Below are 19,727 nucleotides of genomic sequence, written 5' to 3' on the forward strand. Positions count from 1 at the left end.
TGCCCAGGCTCAGAGTTCAAGCCTCACAACTGGCAAAAATACTGCTCCATTAAACAATTAAATAATTAATAATTAATTCAGGCTGCAGCCACTTAATCAGGCATGCTGGTCCCTCTGGTGAAGTAGGATCCTACTGGAAGCCTGCCCACCTAGGGCCGTTGTGAGCACCCCTCGCCTGGGACTGTGGAAGAAGATCAGGGTGCACCTGTTGTTGGGCTAGGGCAGCAACCTGGCAGCTGCTGCATGAATAACACAGTGCCACTGACTCACATCTAGCACCCCCCTGTCCCTTGGGCCGGGTCCATGAGGATCAGCCCCTGGGAGTACACGCATACTACGGGACAAGGTCCACCCACCTAGGAAGGAGTGCAGACTGAACAGATGCCACTCTGTGGATCAGTTTGTACAGTATTTATCAGCCGTGGAGGAGGGGTTGATTTTGTTCTGCTGTGGGGAAAAGACAAAAAAGACAGGCCCAAGCAGGGTGATGCCAACTTTTGTACTCAGACTGGCAAGGAAACTTTCCCCCACGCATTCGCCAGCAGGCTTAGGAAGCCATTCCATGCTCCTTGTCCATGGAGTAGCAGCCAGGGACACTCCCATCCGATACTCCTGGATGCTCTTTTGGGTTTGTTTGTTAATTTATTCAGAGAGCCCCTCCCTCAGACAGCAGAGTTATATTCTGGGTTTTGTAAAATGTTCTGCATCTGAGCATTCCCAGTGTTTGGTTTTTGTATTGTTTCTTTTAAATGCGTTTTGAAATTTGTGTTTTAGGTGTTGAGGTGCAGGAGGAGGAGCCAGGTTATGAAAATAGTTTCCTACAAGCCTTTCCTCTAAAAATGAAAACATATTCTCTTTAAAAATGCATTTCAGGAAATAAATCTGAGAGTGGAGTAAAGGCTGTTTTCTCATGAGATCAAAATGTGAGATTTCTATATGCATGTTTTATGCGTTCAAAATACAATTAAGTAATCCACTATCTAAGAACAATTGTCCAGACCTAAGAGTTAAGTGTCTTGGGAGTTAGAGGCAGGGTTTTTTGAGCTTTATCCAAAGGGAGGGAAGAAAGTTAAAATCCGTAGATTACTTTCTAGAATCAAAGTGTTAATACAAAATGAGAATCACTAAAAAAACCTCAGTGCTATTTGGGTTTTCAATTGTTACATATGTATTTTTGGATTACTTCTATTTCATTGAAGAGTGAGATTGGGATATTGGTAGGTATCACATTGAATTTGGATATAACCTTTGGCAGTATTGCCATTTTCATGGTGTTATTCCTCCCAATCCATGAGCATGGGTGGTTTCCCACTTCCTTAGTTCTGCTTTCATTTTCTTTTTCAGGTTTTGAAAATGTCTTTCATAGAGGTCCTTCTTAACTCCTAGATATTTTATTTCTTGTGTGGCTTTTAAAAAGGGGTTGCTTTCCTAATATCACCCGCAATCTTAACATTATTGGAATACAGGAAAGCCATTGATTCCTGAGGGTGAATTTTATACTTGGCTAGTTTGCCAAAGTTTCTGATGAGCTCAATAATTTGGGAGTGGAGTCCATGTGGTTCTTTAAATACAGGATCATATCATCTGCAAAGAGGGAGAGTTTTACTTCATCTTTCCCTATTTGGAGACCTTTAAGTTTGCATCTTGTATTATTGCCCCAGCTAGCATTCTAATACAAAGTTGAAGAGTAGTGGAGAGAGCAGACTTTTTATCTCATTCCTGAATTTATAAGAAATGGCTTTAAATTTTCACCATTAAGTATAATGCTAGCTCTGGGTTTGCCAATCCATAGCAGAAAGAACAGCACTGGAGCACTATCAATTCCAAATTTCAAACTCTACTAAAAAGCCATAGTAAAACACAGCTTGTTACTGGCACAAGAACAGACCTGAGGATCAATGGAATAAGACTGAAGACTCAGAAATAAACCCACTGACCTATAGCCACGTAATCTTTGACAAGGGGGCTAAAAATTAGAATGGAAGAAAGACAGCCTTTTGAGTAAATGGTGTTGACAAAATTGCTTCAACACCTGTAGAAAACTAAAGCTAGATCTGTATATAATACCCTGCAGGAGAATCAACTCCAAATAGATCAAACACCTCAAAATAAAAGAAGACACCATGAAAACATTACCTGAAGGAATAGGAGAAAGTCTAGGGCTTTTTAGCACAAGCCGAAATTTTCTTAAGAGAGAACTGGAAACAAAAGAAATCAAAGAAAGTTTGGAAAATTGGGATTGCATGAAACATCAGAGCTTCTGCAAGGCAAAGGTCATAGCTAACAAGATCAATAGAAAGCCCACGTTCTGGGAGAATATCTTCACGAGTCATAAAACGGATGAGGTCTTATATCTAAATTATACTTAGGACTCAAAAAATTAAATCACCTGACAACAAATCCTCAAAGAAACAACTACTCGATAACTAAGTGGGCTAAAGACTTAAAGAGAGACTTCTCTGAAGAGGAAATAAAAATGGTCATTAGACTCATGAAGAAATGCTCAACTTTTCTAGGCATAAAAAGGGGAGCCTGGCATAATATATGACAAACACTAAGGGTAAACAACTACCAATAGTGAATATGGTCCCAAGCCAAACTCTCCTTTACATTTAAAGGATATATAAAAATATTTCATGACAAAGAAAACTTGAAACAATGTATCTCCACCAAATAAGCAGGGTAGAAGTTAATTAAATATACCCTATATAGAGAAGATCAAGAAGAACAGGATCTGGTTATATAAAATGCTCCCTACCAGAGAACAAGGTAAATATATTAACAGTAGATGAGGCACAGCTCCTAACAGCAGGGCTATAACATAACATATTTCTCAGTCTTAACTTTCAATATCAATGGAATTAAATTACCAATTAGAAAACAGATCAGATACTAGTATCAAAAAACAAGACACAGCCATCCAGTGTCCACAAGAGATACATTTTATTGACAAAAACAAACGTACTCAAACTGAAAGGCTGGAAATAAAATTTTCAAGTAAATGGACTCCATAAACAGGCCATAGTAGAATTACTAAAATAAGATAAAATAGAATTCAAATTAAAATTAGTAGGAAGAGACATTACATGTTGAGAAAGGCAACTCTCAATTAGGAGGATATAACAAGTGTAAATATCAATGCCCTGAATCCTGGACCACCCTACATCATCAACCAAATACTACACAACCTAAAAACACATCTCAACCCATCATTGTCATCCATCAATTGGTTATACTGGAAAAACTCAACCAATAAACTGAAGACCTAAATAACTACATTGACCACCTACCCCTAACAGACATCTACAGAACATACATTCAGTATCAGTATATACATTCTTCACAGCAGGTCATGGAAGATTCTCCAAAATAGAACCTATCCTATGTCACACAGAAATTTTGTCCAAATTGAAAGAAAATTAATTGAATTCACATATCTTTTCAGACCACAACAGAATAAACTTAGAATTAAACAGCTAAAGCAAAAAAAAAAAAAAAAAAAAAAAAAAAAGGTCAAACCCATGAAGAGTGAACAACACACTGCTTTATGACCAGTGGGGCACTGAAGAGATTAGAATAGAAATCTGAAAGTTTCTGGAATTTAACAAAAATGAACACACAAAATACCAGCTCCTCAGGGACATATTAAATGCAATACTTAGTGGAAAATTTACAGCTTTGAATGCCTACATCAAGCAATTGGGGAAATCTCAAATCAATATTTCATTTGATTTTAATTACGGTCTACTATTAGGACACCCACAGACACCAAAATCAGAGGATGCTAATTCTTCTGATAAAATGCATAATAATTTTTCATAATTAATATAACATGAAGACTTTAATATTAATAACATTAAAAATACTTGTATTCACATTATATAATATATTGAAATCCTTTAGTTTCATCAATTTTTAGAACATTTATAACTAAATGTAAATTGTTTGTAAATAGTTATTTGATGATGTATAAAAATGAGAAAAAAATTCGCATACATATTACTACAAATGCAAACAGATTCACCTAGTTATTTATGATCCTTCATTTGTTGGTTTCATTCATGCATGGATAACATGCAAAGAAGTGAAAATTCCAAACTTGACTTTATTAAGGATTCATTACATGGAGTTTATGTTGGGCTAAAGAGATTTTATAAATTAAATTGTTTTGTCCCATTCTTTCTCCTTCTCTTCCATCCTTCCTTCCTTGCTTCTTTGCTTCCTCCTTCCTTCCCTCCATCCCTACCTCTCTCTTTCTCTCCTTCCTTTCTTCCTTTCTTCCTTCCTTCCTTTTCCTTCCTTCTTTCTTTCTTTTTTTCTTTCTTCCTTTTTCTTTCTTTCTCCTTTCGTCTAATATTCCTCTCTTCCTTTTACTCAGAATATTTCTTATGGCAATAGAAAAAATCTGAACTGTTGTACTGTAAGGTGTTATGAGTGATTACAAATATTAACTAGATTAATATTAATTTTAATAACCTATGTTATATCTTAAGACAAATTATACTAAAAGCAACTTCTCAAATGTTCCAAGATATGTAACAAATATTATTTTCATGATATTGTTTATTTCTTCAAACTAAAATAAGCATTTAGGCATAATATTGCTTGTGTGTGGGTTTTGTTCTTGTGATTTTAACTCAAGAACTATCCCTTAGTTGTTCTTGTTTTTTTCCTCAAGGGTATTGGTCTATCATTTGAGCCTCAATTCTATTTCTGGCTTTGTGTGTGTGTGTGTGTGTGTGTGTGTGTGTGTGTGTGTGTGTGTGTGTGTGTGTGTGTGTGTGTGTTGTAATGTGTGTGTGTGATTAATTGAGATATGTCTCACAAACTTTTTGCCAAGGCTGACTTTGTACCCCAGCTTCCTGAGTAGCGAGGATTACAAGCTTGAGACACCCATATTTAGCACAGATTTAATATATCCAACAATAAAGTAAATTGTATTTTTTGAATTCTAGAGGCTCAGTTTAACAAATTAACATTTAGATATTTATTCATTTATTAAAACTGAACCTGCATTGTGACAAATGTTTCATTTTTATGAAAAATTATGCACGCAAAGGTTTAAATTACAGAATCTTTAGACAAATTGCAATACTCTATCATTCAAAAGCAAAAAAGGGATTGTTAATCAAATTTCTCATATAAGCTAAAAGCAAAAGGCTCTGTCAGGCTGAATGAAGCAATTTTTCATTAAATTAAATATTATATACCATGGTCACGTGATTTTCTATTCTTTTAAACCTAAACTTAGGTTTTGTAAATTCATACATTTTGTGAGTATATAAAAATCTTGATTACAAATCATGTATTTCTGAGGTTTTTGATTACTAAGTCATATCAGAGAAACACTGAATTTCATGTATTTTATGTCAACAGTGATTTTTAGAAATTGAATCAACCTCATTATAAGAAAACTAAAGCAGGATATTTAATCACTTATCCAATTATTCCTATAGACTTGAAGATAACTAATTATTGAATGGTAGGAAATTCATATTATACCTACTCTCTAAAGAATAATTCTGATAAAGATTGTGATAGTATTTATTTTTCCTTCAACTTGAAGGAAAGAACCTCACTGTTGATGACAAATACTTGAATGGAAATGCCATAAAATTATGAAAAATTCAAGTCATTATGAGTTAGATGAAATAGTCATTTTTGAAGGTCACAAAATGAAACCTCTGGGAACATCCTTATCCATTAAATAAAATGTATTTGTGCTCAAAATATTTCATTCATCTCTCCAGCAATGGTATAACCAAACCACCTCTATGCCAAATAGCATCTCTGGTGTTTAGGAATAGAAGTTATCACAATTGTATAGAAAGATCTACCCATCAGTCTAGAAATTAAATCTGAAATAATAAAGGATTGGGATTAATAATTAGGTTTCACTATGTTGCCATAAAGAGGTGAAACCTTTCACGTGGGCATAGTTATAGAGATTAGGTCACTGAGAACTTGTCATCAAAGAAGGTTTAAGATCAAAGTCCTTTTTTCCTCTTCCTTCGTTTACTTCTCTGTCTCCTTCTCCTTTTCCTTCTCCCTCTCCTTCTTCCCCACCTCCCCTTTCTCCCTTTCTCACTCCTATTCTTACTTTTCTTTACTTCCTCGCTTCCAGGAATACACATACTCCATCACATGTTCCTGATATGGGGTACTGTACCATCACCAACCAAAAGCAATGAGAAAAAGAAATGTAAATTGAAAGGTATAAAATCCGAAACCAAGATTAATCTTTCCTCCTTTGAAGTTAATTTTATAAAAATATTTGTCATATTAATAGGAGACTAACACAGCATGTTCTCATATATTATAAGGGATAAGATTTACTAGAAATAAATCTGGCCAACATTGTCCTAATGAAATAATTGATCAACTTAATTATATTTGGACAAATCTACTTTAAAATATCAGATATACTTCAATAAGAGGCAAAAAATGTGTTCAGAGGGAGAGTGGGGGAGAAACTAGAGCTAAACAAGCTCTCACATAGCAGTTTTACTGTTCTAGTAAACAGTCCTAGGTTAGAGAATCACACCAAGTGTCCCATTACAGTACAGAGAGTTTGTCCAGAGAGGGAAAATCCAGGCAAGGAGACAGATCAGAGCACTTGCTGGTAGCCATGGCTGTGCCAGCTGTGGCAGCAGTGGCAGTGGCCATAGGCGCCATACCTATAACAAAGAGTCCAGGACAAAGATGCCAGACACAGCGGGACAGCAGAATCTACTCAACATCAGTAAGAACTGACTGAAAAGGAACCAAGATTCTGACGTGAGTGGAACACTGACATCCTCACTCCTTCTCAGCGAACAGAGTAGGTAAGGCCACCCCACCCTGCCACCACCACCAGAGATCTCCATCTTTGATACTGACAAAGGCCCATTTGAACAGCTATCTCTAACTCAGGCCTTGGAAGAAAGCAAGATCCATTTAGGAGATCACAGGAACCTGACCTGACTTGCCACGCTCAGTTCCACCCAAGAGAAGGCACCCAGCCCAGGCAAAGAAGCCCTGCCCTTGGAGGAGTGACTTTCTTCACTCTGTAAACAGAGCCAGAGGCTGCCCCTCCCTACAGCAACCTTGACAATCAATTGAAATTCAGTAAACATAAATGCTGAGAATGGATCCAGACTGGGCTGTGTATCTCAGGAGCTAGCGCCTCAGGGAAAAGCAACTGTTTGCTGAGAGGCCTCAACCCTACCCAGAACCTAGCCTCATCACAGCATCTCAAAACTAGAAGAAACAGCCATCTCCCTCTTTTGTGATACTCAAAGCAGATCTCCTTCCCACTGAACTAGCCTGGGAGGAGGATCACAAAATTATGGGTAATGCCGAACATTTTTCTGCCTGCTCAAACAAACTGACGTAAGCAACTAATCAAGCCACAGGAAAAACAAACACCACAAGCAGACCAGAGACGCCACCAAGAGACTGGTTATGGACACAGGGGAGATAGAATATCTTCACATTCTACCCCCACAAAAATAATCAAAGAAGTCTTTTTGTACCTTTCTTTAATTTTAATTTTTTTTAAAAATAATGTTTTCAATTAATCTTTTTCTTCTCATCATTATTATTTTAGGTGTAAATGTGTGTGTGTGTGTGCTTTTTTATAAAATCTCTTCTGACCTTTTGGTCCTTATTATTTTATTCTTTTCTTTTTTTTCTCTTTCTTTTTTGTGAGACTTAATTGTTATTCGGATCATCCCCAGATATTTACCCATCGTCGAATATTAGACATTATGCCCCGTTGTGTACAACTTAATCCAGAAATTTATTACTCAGTTCACAAACTCTTACGCTAAAATTCTTTAAGAGCAGTATTATCTCTCTTTATACCTATATAATTTTCAAGTAACTAATTTAAAGAATTTTTAGTTTTTCATGTCTCCTTTTTTTCCCCTCCCATCATCTCATCCTGTCCTTTTCGTCTCTCAATATCATCATTAAACACATAATTTTAAGTGTTTCACTTTTTAAATTTAAATTTTTGTATTTCCATTTTTTTTCTTAATCTTGCTTCTAGCATTCTGCCTAATCCATTTCCCTCTCTAAGATTAGGACTTGGTTAAATTCACACTCCTTTTAACTCTCCACATCCCTCTAATCCTATTTTTGCCCACATTTCCACCTAAAATTAATAATTTGTGATTTGCCAAATTCTTCTTTGCTGTTCTTAGCCCATTAAGCCATAGTTGTTTGATGTTGAATAAATTGTATCTGTTGAAAAATATTGTATCTGCAGACTTTTGTCTGTGCAACTACAGAACTTTGATGATACTTGCCTTAAAATTTTGTTCTAACAAAAAATTGGTGTGACTTTCATACCAACTGGGCAGAACAAACCGGAAAAACACAAGGAAAATTGCAAGTCCAGTTATCTGAACTCCCACTCAGGAAAATCATTTGACAGAATAGTTAATGTATAATCCAAAAGAGAGTTCCCAAAAATCTCTACAAACACTACTGGTAAACATGGTGAATGAAAAGATTGAAAACCTGCAAAGGATTCAATGTGAGCGTGATAGGGAGAGAGAGGCAAACCAAAGATTAATACTGGAATCTCATGAGAGTGAGGAAGCTCCTCAAAGATTGATACAGGAATTGCAGGAGCAGGATCAGAACAGTCAAAGAGAAATACAGGAATTGCATGAGCAGGCTGAAAACAGTCAAAGAGAACTACAGGAAATGCATGAACATGAGGAAGCTAATCAAAGAGTAATACAGGACTTGGGAGAGCGGTATGACAAGAGACAAATATCAATAGAGGCATTCATGGAATCCATAAACAGAAAGCTGAAAGAATTCAGGGAGACCACAAAGGGAATGCTGAATGGATCCCAACAGAAGGAATGGGAGTACAAGGAAACCATAACCAATCAAGTACGTGATTTGAGAATAAACACAACACCAAATTAAGGAGGTAAAGAACTTCTTACAAGATCTAAAACAAAGCTCCAACAAAGAATTTGAAGCCATCAAAGCTGACCAATTAGAAGGAAAAGAAATTTAAAAAAACAAAGTAGAAAGTCTCTACAGTAGCTTATACCATGCAGAGGAGCAAATTTGAGGGATTGAGGACAGAGAAAGAACATACAACTATACAAGACAAATCCAAGAAATATGATAGATCTATTCAACATTTTGAAGACACTCACAGAAAACTTAATCTGAGGATAATGGGGGTAGAGCAGCACCTAGAGACAGAATTTAGTGGTCTAGGAAATTTAGTTAACATGATCCTAGCAGAGAACTTCCCAAACATGCAAAAAGATAGGCCTATTCAGATACAAGAAACTTTAGAACCGCAAATAGACCAGACTAGAGAAGGATATCTCACCATTACATTATAATCCATACAGGATCAATTCCAAGGAAAAAATCCTTAAAGCTGTCAAGTAAAAAAGATCAACTATTTACAAAGGGAAACCAATTAGAATCAGCTCAGATTTCTCAATCGAGACAATTAAATCAAGAAGAGCCTGGAATGATGTAGGCCATGTCCTAAGGAAAAACAACTATCAATCAATCATACTGTGCCCAGCTAAGCTCTCCTTCATAACTGAAGGTAAAATAAAAACATTCCATAGCAAAGAAAAACTGAAACAATGGATCTCCAACAAACTGGCCCAATAAAAAATACTTAACGATGTGCTACACATAGAAAACCAACAAGACCACAATAAAGACCAAGAAACTGCACCCAAACTGAGAATCCAAGAACTATAGGAAGAATCCAATTGCTCCAGCCCCCAAGAAGTTGGATAGCATTGCAGGAACTCCCAAACACTTCTCAGTCCTAACTCTCAACATTAATGGACTTAACTCTCCAATTAAGTGACAGACTGTTTAGTTGGATTAAAAAGCAAGATCCTTCTATCTGCTGCCTTCAGGAGTCACAACTTGCTCATACAAACAAACACATTTTGAAAGTGAAAGTCTGGAACAAATTCTACCAAGCAAGTGGTCCCCATAAAGAGGCTTGAATGGCAATCCTGATATCAGAAAAAATAGACTTCAAATTACAATTAGTGAGAAGACATAAAGAAGGTCTCAACATACTAATTAAGGGATCTCCCCTTCAGGAGGATATTACAATTCTAAATCTCTATTTGGCAAACAACGGATCACCCAGATTTATCCAAGAAACACTACTTTCCCTCAAATCTCACATAGATCCAAAGACATAAATTATAAAGTGTTTAAGTCACCACTATACCCACGAGATAGATCAAATCGGCAAAAACTCAACAGAGAAACTGCAGATCTAAACAACTGCATGGATCAACTAGATATAACAGACATCTACCAAATATTTCATCCAGCAGCATCAGAATACACGTTTTTCTCAGCATCACACGGAACAGTTTCCAAAATAGACCCCATTTTAGGTCATGAAGCAAACTTGTCCAAATTCAGAAACATTGAAGTTTTGCCATGCATTCTCTCACACCACAAGGGAATAAAATTAGAACTCAACACCAAAAGGCACCAATGAAAGTCCTGTAACACATGGAGGCTGAACAACATACTGTTGAATCACCAGTGTGTCATGGAAGAGATTAGTAAGTAAATTCAAATATTCATGATATTCAACAAAAATGAACACACAAATTACCAGCTCTTCTGGGATAGAGCAAAGGCAGTACTCAGATGGAAGTTGATAGCTCTGAGTTCCTACATCAACAAATTGGAGAGACCTTAAACCAACAATTTTATGAGATATCTGAACCTCCTTGAGAAAGAACAACAAGATAAACCCCAACCCAGTAGATGGAAAGAAATACTTAAAATTAAGTAGGAATTAAATGAATTAGAATTTTTAAAAAATCCGTAGAAAGAATCCACAAAACAAAGAGTTGGTTCTTCGAAAAATTAACTAAATTGAAAGACTGTTAGCAAATCTTATCAGAAAAAGAAAACACACCCAAATAAATAAATTCAGAGATGAGAATGGAAACATCACCACAGAAACAAGATTCAGAACATTATAAGGGAATGCTTCTCAAACCTTTATATTAATAAGTGTGAGAATGTGGCATAAATGGACCTTTTCCTAGCAAATATGGACATGCCAAAAATGAACCAAGATGAGATAAACCATCTTAACAGCCCCATATCAAGGATTGAAATAAAATCAGCAATAAGAGACCTTCTATCTAAGAAAATGCCAGCAACAGATGGATTTACAGCAGAATTCTACAAGTCCTTCAAAGCAGAGCTCAAACCAATAATCCTCCAACTCTTCAATGAAATTGAAAGGGAAAATTCACTACCGAACTCATTCTATGAAGCCATAATAACCCTTATTCCAAAAACAGGCAGGGACTCATCAAATAACAAGAACTATAGACTCATTTCTTTGATGAATATTAAGCAAAACTTCTCCACAAAATTTTGGCCAATTTACTTCAAAAATTCATCCAAAAAATCACGCATCACGATCTAACATGTTTCATTTCAGGGATGCAAATCTGGTTCAATATACACAAATCAATTAATATAACTCATCACATCAAAAAACAGCAAGGATAAGAACCACATAGTTATCTCAATAGATGCAGAAAAAGCATTTGAAAAGATCCATCAAACCCTTTATGATGATGGCTCTGAAAAAATTAGGAATCTAGGAAACATTACTCAATACAATAAAGGCTGTATATGACAAATCTACAGCCAGCATTATACTTAATGGTGGAAAAATAAACCCATTTCCTCTTAACTTAGGAATGAGACAAGGATGTCAACTCTCTACTTCTCGTCAACTTAGTATTAGAATGCTTAGCTACCGCAATAAGACAAGATGCAAACATAAAGGGGTTCCAAATTGGGAAAGATGAAATAAAACCCCTTGCAGCTGACATGATTTTAAAGAATCACACGGACTCCACTTCCAAATTACTGAAGCTGATTCAAAACTTTGGCAAAGAAGCAGGGTATAAAATTCACCCTCAATAATCAATGGATTATCTGTATGAAAACAATGAGTAAAGCGTGGGTGAAATCAGGAAGGCAATTCATAATAGTGCACAAAAAATAAAATATGTAGAAATTTACATAATCAAAGAAGTTTAGGACCTTTATGATGAAAACTTTAAAAACCTGAAAAAGGGAATCAAAACAGAACTTAGAAAGTGGAAAAATCTCCCAAGCTCCTGGATTGGAAGGATCAACATCGTGAAAATGGCACTACCTGCCAAGGCTATCTACAAATTCAATGCGATACCTATCAATATTCCAACCTCATTCTTCAACGAAATAGAAAAGGCAAACCAAAAATTCATATGGAACAATCAAAGACCCCGAATAGCTAAAACGATCCTCAACAGAAAGATCACTGCTGGAGGAATATCAATACCAAATTTCAAACACTACTACAAAGCTATAGTTATCAAAAGAGCTTGGTACTGACACAAGAACAGACCTCAGGACCAACGGAAGAGAATTGAAAACTCAGAAATGAACGAACAGACCTATAGCCACTTAATCCTCAATAAGGGAGCTAAAAAACTAGAATGGAAGAAAGACAGCCTCTTCAGTAAATGGTGCTGAAAAAATTGGTTAACTACTTGTAGAAAACTAAAGCTAGATCCTTATATATCACCCTGCAGCAGAATCAACTCCAAATGGATCAAAGACCTCGGGGTCAAAGCAGAAACTCTGAAAACATTACAGGAGAGAATATGAGCTACCCTATGTCTCCTTGGCACAAGCCGAAATTTTCTTAATAGACACCGAGAAACACAACAATTCACATAAATGTTGGACAAATGGGATTGCATGAAATTGCAGAACTTCTGCATTGTCAAAGGACATAGCTATCAAGATCAATTGAAATCTCACGGATTGGGAGAAATACTTCACTAGCCATACAATGGACAAGGGTCTCATATCTAAAATATACCGGAGACAAAAAATTGAATCCCCCAACAACAAATCTTCAAAGAAACAACTGCCCAATAAATAAGTGAGCAAAAGTCTTTTTTTCTTTTTTTAAAATTAAGTTTTTTATTGTAAAAATACTGTACAGAGGGGTTACAGTTACATGAACAAGGTAATGAGTACATTTCTTTTATTGTTATTATTTTCTTTCTTTTTTTAATTGTGAGAATACCATACAGAGGAGTTACAATTACATGGGCAAGATAACGGTACATTTCTTATCAAGCATTGTTGCCTCCTCTTTTTTTCCCTTCCCATCCATTCCCATAATCCCCCTACCTCTCCCAATCCGATTTTTACCTCCCCCACCCCGCCAAAGTTGTAAAGTTCGTTTTTCGACATAACCATTAATGCCTCTCCCCCACAGTATAACCCCTGCTTTCACTGTATTTGATGTTGGTATAATTTGTGGAGGGGAAGGACAAAAACAAATCGAGCTAAAGTCTTAAAGAGAAACTTCTCTGAAGAGGAAAGGATTGCCAATAGACACATGAAGAAATACTCAACCTCCCTAGCCATAAAAGAAATGCAAACCAACACAACATTTAGATACCACCTCACCCAGTTAGAATGGCTATAATCAAGAACTCAAATTTAAAGAACAGATGTTCCAGGGGATGTGGAGAGAAGGGAACCATACTGCATTGTTGGTGGGAGTGTAAACTGATTCAACCACTTTGGAAAGTAGTATGGAGGTTCCTCAAAAGACTCCACATAGAGCTCCCCTATGACCCAACAATCCCACTTTTGGGCATTTATGCAAATGTTCACAAACAAAGCTATAAGCACAACCATGTTTATTGCAGATTTATTTACCAAAGGTAATATATAGAACCAACCCAGATGCCCCTCAGTAGATGAATGGATCAAGAAAATGTGGCATATATACAAAATGGAATTCTATGCCTCCATGAGAAAGAATGAAATTGCCCCATTTGTTAAGAAGTGGAAAGACTTGGAAAAAATAAATTAAGTGAAGTAAGCCAGGCCCAAAGATTTGTAGCTCCCATGGTATCCCTTATTTGCAGTAACTAATTTATGTCTGAGACCAAGGTAAGGATTCAATTTTTCTTTCTTGCGATTGTTCCTAACATACCTATAAGATGATTTCTTTATTGCTTTGTATGTCCATTCCCCTTTGTATATCCCCTGCATTCACTGTATTTGATGTTGGTATAATTTGTGGAGGTGAGGGAAAAAAGAGATTGTTTAAATAGGGATACAGGTGGACCCATTGCAACAATGAGATATACAAGATTTTATTTCAAAAATACAATGTACAACTTTCGCTGGGGGGGATGAGGGGGAGATGGGAAGTGTTGGGAAGGGTAAACAAAGGAGTAGGTAACAATGTTTGATAAGAAATGTACTTATTACCTTGCCCATGTAATTGTAACCCCTATGTAATGTACTTTCCCAATTGAAAAAAAAAGGCAAAAGAATTTCCTGTATGGTTTCTTATGAAAAGAAAGAAGAATACAATCTACTCCTCAAGGAAATTGACCCATACCTGGCAGTACTGTCACATTCATAAATGATGTAAGAAGACTGAAGAACAAATTTCAACTCAAGCTTCCTGATGTAAAATTTACTTTGTCCCCTGTAAACAACCTTTCAATTCTATGTCTTGCTCCCAAAATGATTCGTATTTTATTCTTATCATATTTTTTAATTAACTTTAAGTAGTTGAATGGAAATTGCAGTTTGACAAAGCAGTTTATGAACAGTATTTAGTGAGTTTTTTTTTCTTTTTTTTCTCCTGAGGTTTGAACTCTGGGTCTGAGCGCTGTCCCTGAGCTCCTTTGGATGAACACTAGAACTCTATCATTTGAGGCACAGCAACAATTTCAGATTTTTCTGAGATTTAATTGGAGATAAGAATCTCACAGACTTTCCTGCCAGGGTTGGCTTCAAAGCTCAATCATCAGCCTCTTGACTATCTAGAAAAACAAGTGTGAGCCTCTAGTGCCTGGCTTAAAACAATGCATCTTTTATTTTTTGGTTTATCCTGGGGCTTGAACTCAAGGTCTTGCCAATGTCCTTGAGATTCTTTTCCTCATGCTAGCACTCTACGACTTGTGTCATAGTACCAATTCCAGCTTTTTTTGTTTATGTAGTACTGAGGAATCAAACTCAGGGCTTCATACTTGCAAGGCAAACCGTCTACCAGTAAGAAACATTTCATGGCCAATACAATGCAACTTGAGGTTCATTATCCCTCATCCCTCTCAATCCTATTTCATCCCTCAATTTACATAATTATGTAGAATATTTACTGGCTCTCAATGTCATACATAGGCACTCAGAGGTTTGTCACTGTGCCAATTTTAAAAAGCTCATATCATTTGTACATTTCTTATCAAGCATTGTAGCCTCCTCCTTTGTTTCCCCTCTCCATCCATTCCCATCTCCCCCCCCCCCGACCTCCCACTCAATCCTCCCCGCCCCCCTCGCACGAAAGTTGTAAAGTTTGTTTTCGACATAACGACTTGTACATCTCATTGTAAGTAGAAAATGTAGTATAGGGCTGCGGAGATGGCTCAGTGGTAGAGCGCTTGCCTTGCATGCAGGAGGCCCTCGGGTCGATTCCTCAGCACCACATAAAAAAAAGAAAAAAGCCGTAAGTTGAGCTGTGGTTCAAGTGATAGAGCACTAGCCTTGAGCTGAAGAGCTGAGGGAGAGCGCCCAGGCCCAGAGTTCATGCCCCACTACGGGACCCCCCCGACCATAAAAAAAGAAAATATAGTCTGTTTTATCCATTTTTCATATGCAATATTAATGTTTCCTAAGTAAGTCCATGTAAATTTATTTCATGTTGTTTTGCATACATGTGTATAATTGTATTACATCCTCAATGAGCATCTGAACAATTTATTATATTGTATCATAAAAGGTTTTGCAATATCTATTCTTGTACATGTGTCTCATTTGACATAAGTTGAAATATATTTTGTATATAAAATTATGATTGAAAATGCTGGATCATAGAGGCAACTCTATGTATAATATCTAAAAGATTGCCAGTATGTTTAACAAACTGACTATCTCACTTTAAGTGCCAAGCACCAATGTATAAGGATTCCAATTTCTATATAGTGGTTGTGCAGGGCTATCTTATTGATGTTTCTATTTCCACTAATCTCTATGTATGCAGTGTCTAGGCATGATATGACCTTTTCATGTTCTTTGGATGTTGGTATATTATAACAGACAGTTTTTTGATAACTTATTCAGGAAGGTTAAAGTTTTTCATTGGCATTAATATTTATAAGTTTTTGACAATTTCCAAAAACCCCTGACCAGCACTCTTTGACTCATTGACAAAGGAATATAAACTTAAATATATTTCTCTGTCCAATATTAAAGCTGTTAGTGTAAAATTCTTAGGTTTGTAAAGGAAAGATTACACAGCTCAATGGGTTTATAAGGCACCAGATTGGATCCACATAATTATTGTCAAGGAATATTTAATAAGGAGTAAAACAAAATATTTGTGGAATGATATTCTCTTAAATAAGTGGTGATAGGTTAGCAAGTATTGGGGGAGAATTAAAAAATAAACATTGACTTAAACATAACAATTTATTCAAATATTAACTTCAAGCAGGATTAAAACATGGCATATAAAACAAAAAGAGTGATGTAAATGTAAATCAAAGAAAGATGTCTTGACAATTTTGGAGATGAAGTATTCTTAACTTAGGCATTAAACTTATAGGAAAGGAAACTTGATATAGTAGAACTCAATAAAAGTGTAAAATAAAATTTGGTCTGTGAAAGCTCATATACAAGTGGTGAATACAAATTGGGAGCAGAGGGCTTATGTATCTCATCCTAGCTACTTGGGAGGCTGTGATTTGAGTATTGCTATTCGAAGCCAGCCCACAAAATAAAGTCCCTGAGAATCTTATCTCTGATTAATTTACAAAAATCAGTAGTGAGGCATGACTCAAAGGGTAAATTGTTAACAAAATGCAACAATTCTCAGGGACCCTGAGTTCAAACGCCCGGACCATACATACATGTACAAAAGTGATAGTAGTAATACTAATAGTGATGATGATGATGATGATGATGATGATGATGATGATGATGATGATGATGATGATGGTAATGATGATGATGATGAAGGGTACCCAGACTCAAGGATAAAATATTTGCAAATCCTATACCTGAAAAATACCTCAAATCGAGACTCTACTTAGAACTCTCAAAACCTAATGTTAAAAAAAAATGAAACCAGCAAAATACATCTTGTGAAAAATAAGCACAAGAAAATCATCATTAGTCATCAAATAATTGCACATTAAAAGTAAAATGACATCATAAAATATAGATGAGAATTACTTCATGTAATACAATAATGACCATACTAAATGCTATCAAGAAACAGAGAAACTATGGATCATGGCAGGAATGTCAAATGGGAAAGCCACTTCTGAAAACATTGTGACAGGTTCCTAGAATATGAAATATGTAACCCATAGCATAGCACAGGAATTGAGCTCTTCAGGCTTTGTCTCACAGAAATAAAATGTAACGTTCACCCCAAAGCCAAAACACAGAGGATTATAGCAGCATTATTTCCTCTAAAAAATAGAAATCAATTCAGGCTTTCTTCAGGTGAATGGGAAAAGAATTGTGCTACATTCTCTAATAACAGAACCAAAAGGCAACTCTCATAAATGCAATACAATATTAAGGCATACAATAATTGGGAATAATCTATCATATATTTGAAGGCAATCTTAAAAACTTATTTATTGCATGATCTAGAAGTCAGAGAAAAAATGTGTTACCAGGATGAAACAGGTTTGGGATGGGACAAAGAGAAGAAGTGGGTTTAATTATAAAAGAATAACATGAGACAGACTCATTTTTGGTAAAGAAACGTATCTGTAAATATAGTATATTCATATAGAGTTGATAACATTATATTGGACTTAATATGTGAACAAAATAATTAAAACAACTGAATGCTGCTTAAGGTACTTGTGAAATATTAATGTATACTTGTGATGTCTTACAATAAATATTTAAAGAAACTGGGGAAAGTATTCAAGGGATATAACTGTGTTCTTATAACATCATAAAGATCCATACTAACCTCAATAGAATTTAATGATATCAAGAAAACAGAAGTCAATATTGAATGTTTACATTGGGAACTAGTCTGGGTCCAAGCTTGAGATGAAATATACCTTGCTAATTAGAAAGCAGAGACTTAGAAGATTGATATCAGGGCCAATTTTTACAAAAAAGTGAGAAATTACCAAACCAAAGTAAGCAAGATATAGTGTAATTTCCCTGTTACTCACGTTTGTGGAAGCCATAGGTAAGAGATGATTGCTCAAGGGAGGCGTGGCCTGAAAAATAATATAAAGTGGTTAGAGCTTTGGCAACTTCAAGCACCAGTATTATCAAAGGAAAAAAAAGAAAACAGAAAAAGGAAAGGACAGAAAAGGAAACTATTTGCTCTTCATTCTTGTAGTTTCATGTCATTGGTACAAGAATTGAGAATATTTTGTTTACTGTTTGAGGATTCAGGCCTCTCAAATATGAAAGCATTTATTTCAAATAATTATTGTATTACTATTATTTATTAATTTATTTTTAGGCCTTCTTGGAGATTGAACCCGTAGCTTTGTATATATTAGTCTAGTTCTACAACTGAGCTGTACCCCAGCTCTCTTATATAGTTTTGGAAATTGTTTAGGAATTCTTCAGTAGTTAACTATTCTACTTTCCATCTTATCTTTTCTCTCCCTTTTCCTCTATGCATTTTAGTTTATGTGTTGAAAACTTTCCTCAATTTTATCTTCTAAACTTACAATGTTGCTGTTGAGTTTACAGGGAAGTCGGTTGTTATATGACATCTTTTAAAATTATATGCATATATATGTATTTCACATGTATGATTGATTCTTAGAGTTCATTTCAATAAGCATCACTTTATCTGGTCATATGCACATAGCTATTGAGCTATTGTGATCCTCTCCTAAGAATAGCTTCCATTGCTCTTGCCATGTGAATGTTTAGAGTGCTGTTAATCATATCCAAGTGCAATTATATGTCATTTATTATCTGTTGCATTACCTTGTAGATTTATGGATATATCTAGTTATTAGAAATGAGGAAAGCCATGCAGCATATACTTAATTGGATGTGGCTTATTTCACTTAATATTATTGTTTCCCAGTCTTTCCATTTCTTCAGGAATGGGGTAATGGCATTTTTTCCAATGGAAGCGCAGAATTCCATCAATACAACAGAATTGAAGATCCAGAAATTAATCCACACCTATAGGTACATAATCTTTGATAAGGAAGGCAGAAACACAGGATGGAAGAAAAACAGCCTCTTAAAAAAGATGTGCTTGTAGAATTGGCTGTACACAGGCAACTGAAGTTATATCCTTATATATCCCCCTATACCAGAATCGATTCCAAATGGATCAAAGACCTCAATGTATGTCCAGATACCTTGAAAATGTTACAGGAAGGGTTAGGGGGAAACATGGGGGCACCATGGCACAGGTCGAAACTTCCAAAGTAAGTCTGGATAAATGGGATTACATGAAACCAAATCAATCATTTGTCAGACTCAAAAGCCATGAAAAACAAAGATAGTGTAGCACAGATTTATTAGGGAACAAACCTACAAATGAGTGTCTCAGCCAATGCCTTTCTTCCTTTTCTAACTAGGTTATTTATAGTGGGTTTACATGAATATAAGAGTTTTCTGGTGAGGATTATTAAGAAAATAACTAATGCTAAAAG

The sequence above is a fragment of the Dipodomys merriami genome, unplaced genomic scaffold (genome assembly GCF_024711535.1).
Source record: "Dipodomys merriami isolate MVZ:Mamm:240054 unplaced genomic scaffold, mDipMer1.0.p SCAF_100, whole genome shotgun sequence".
Taxonomy (NCBI): Eukaryota; Metazoa; Chordata; class Mammalia; order Rodentia; family Heteromyidae; genus Dipodomys; species Dipodomys merriami.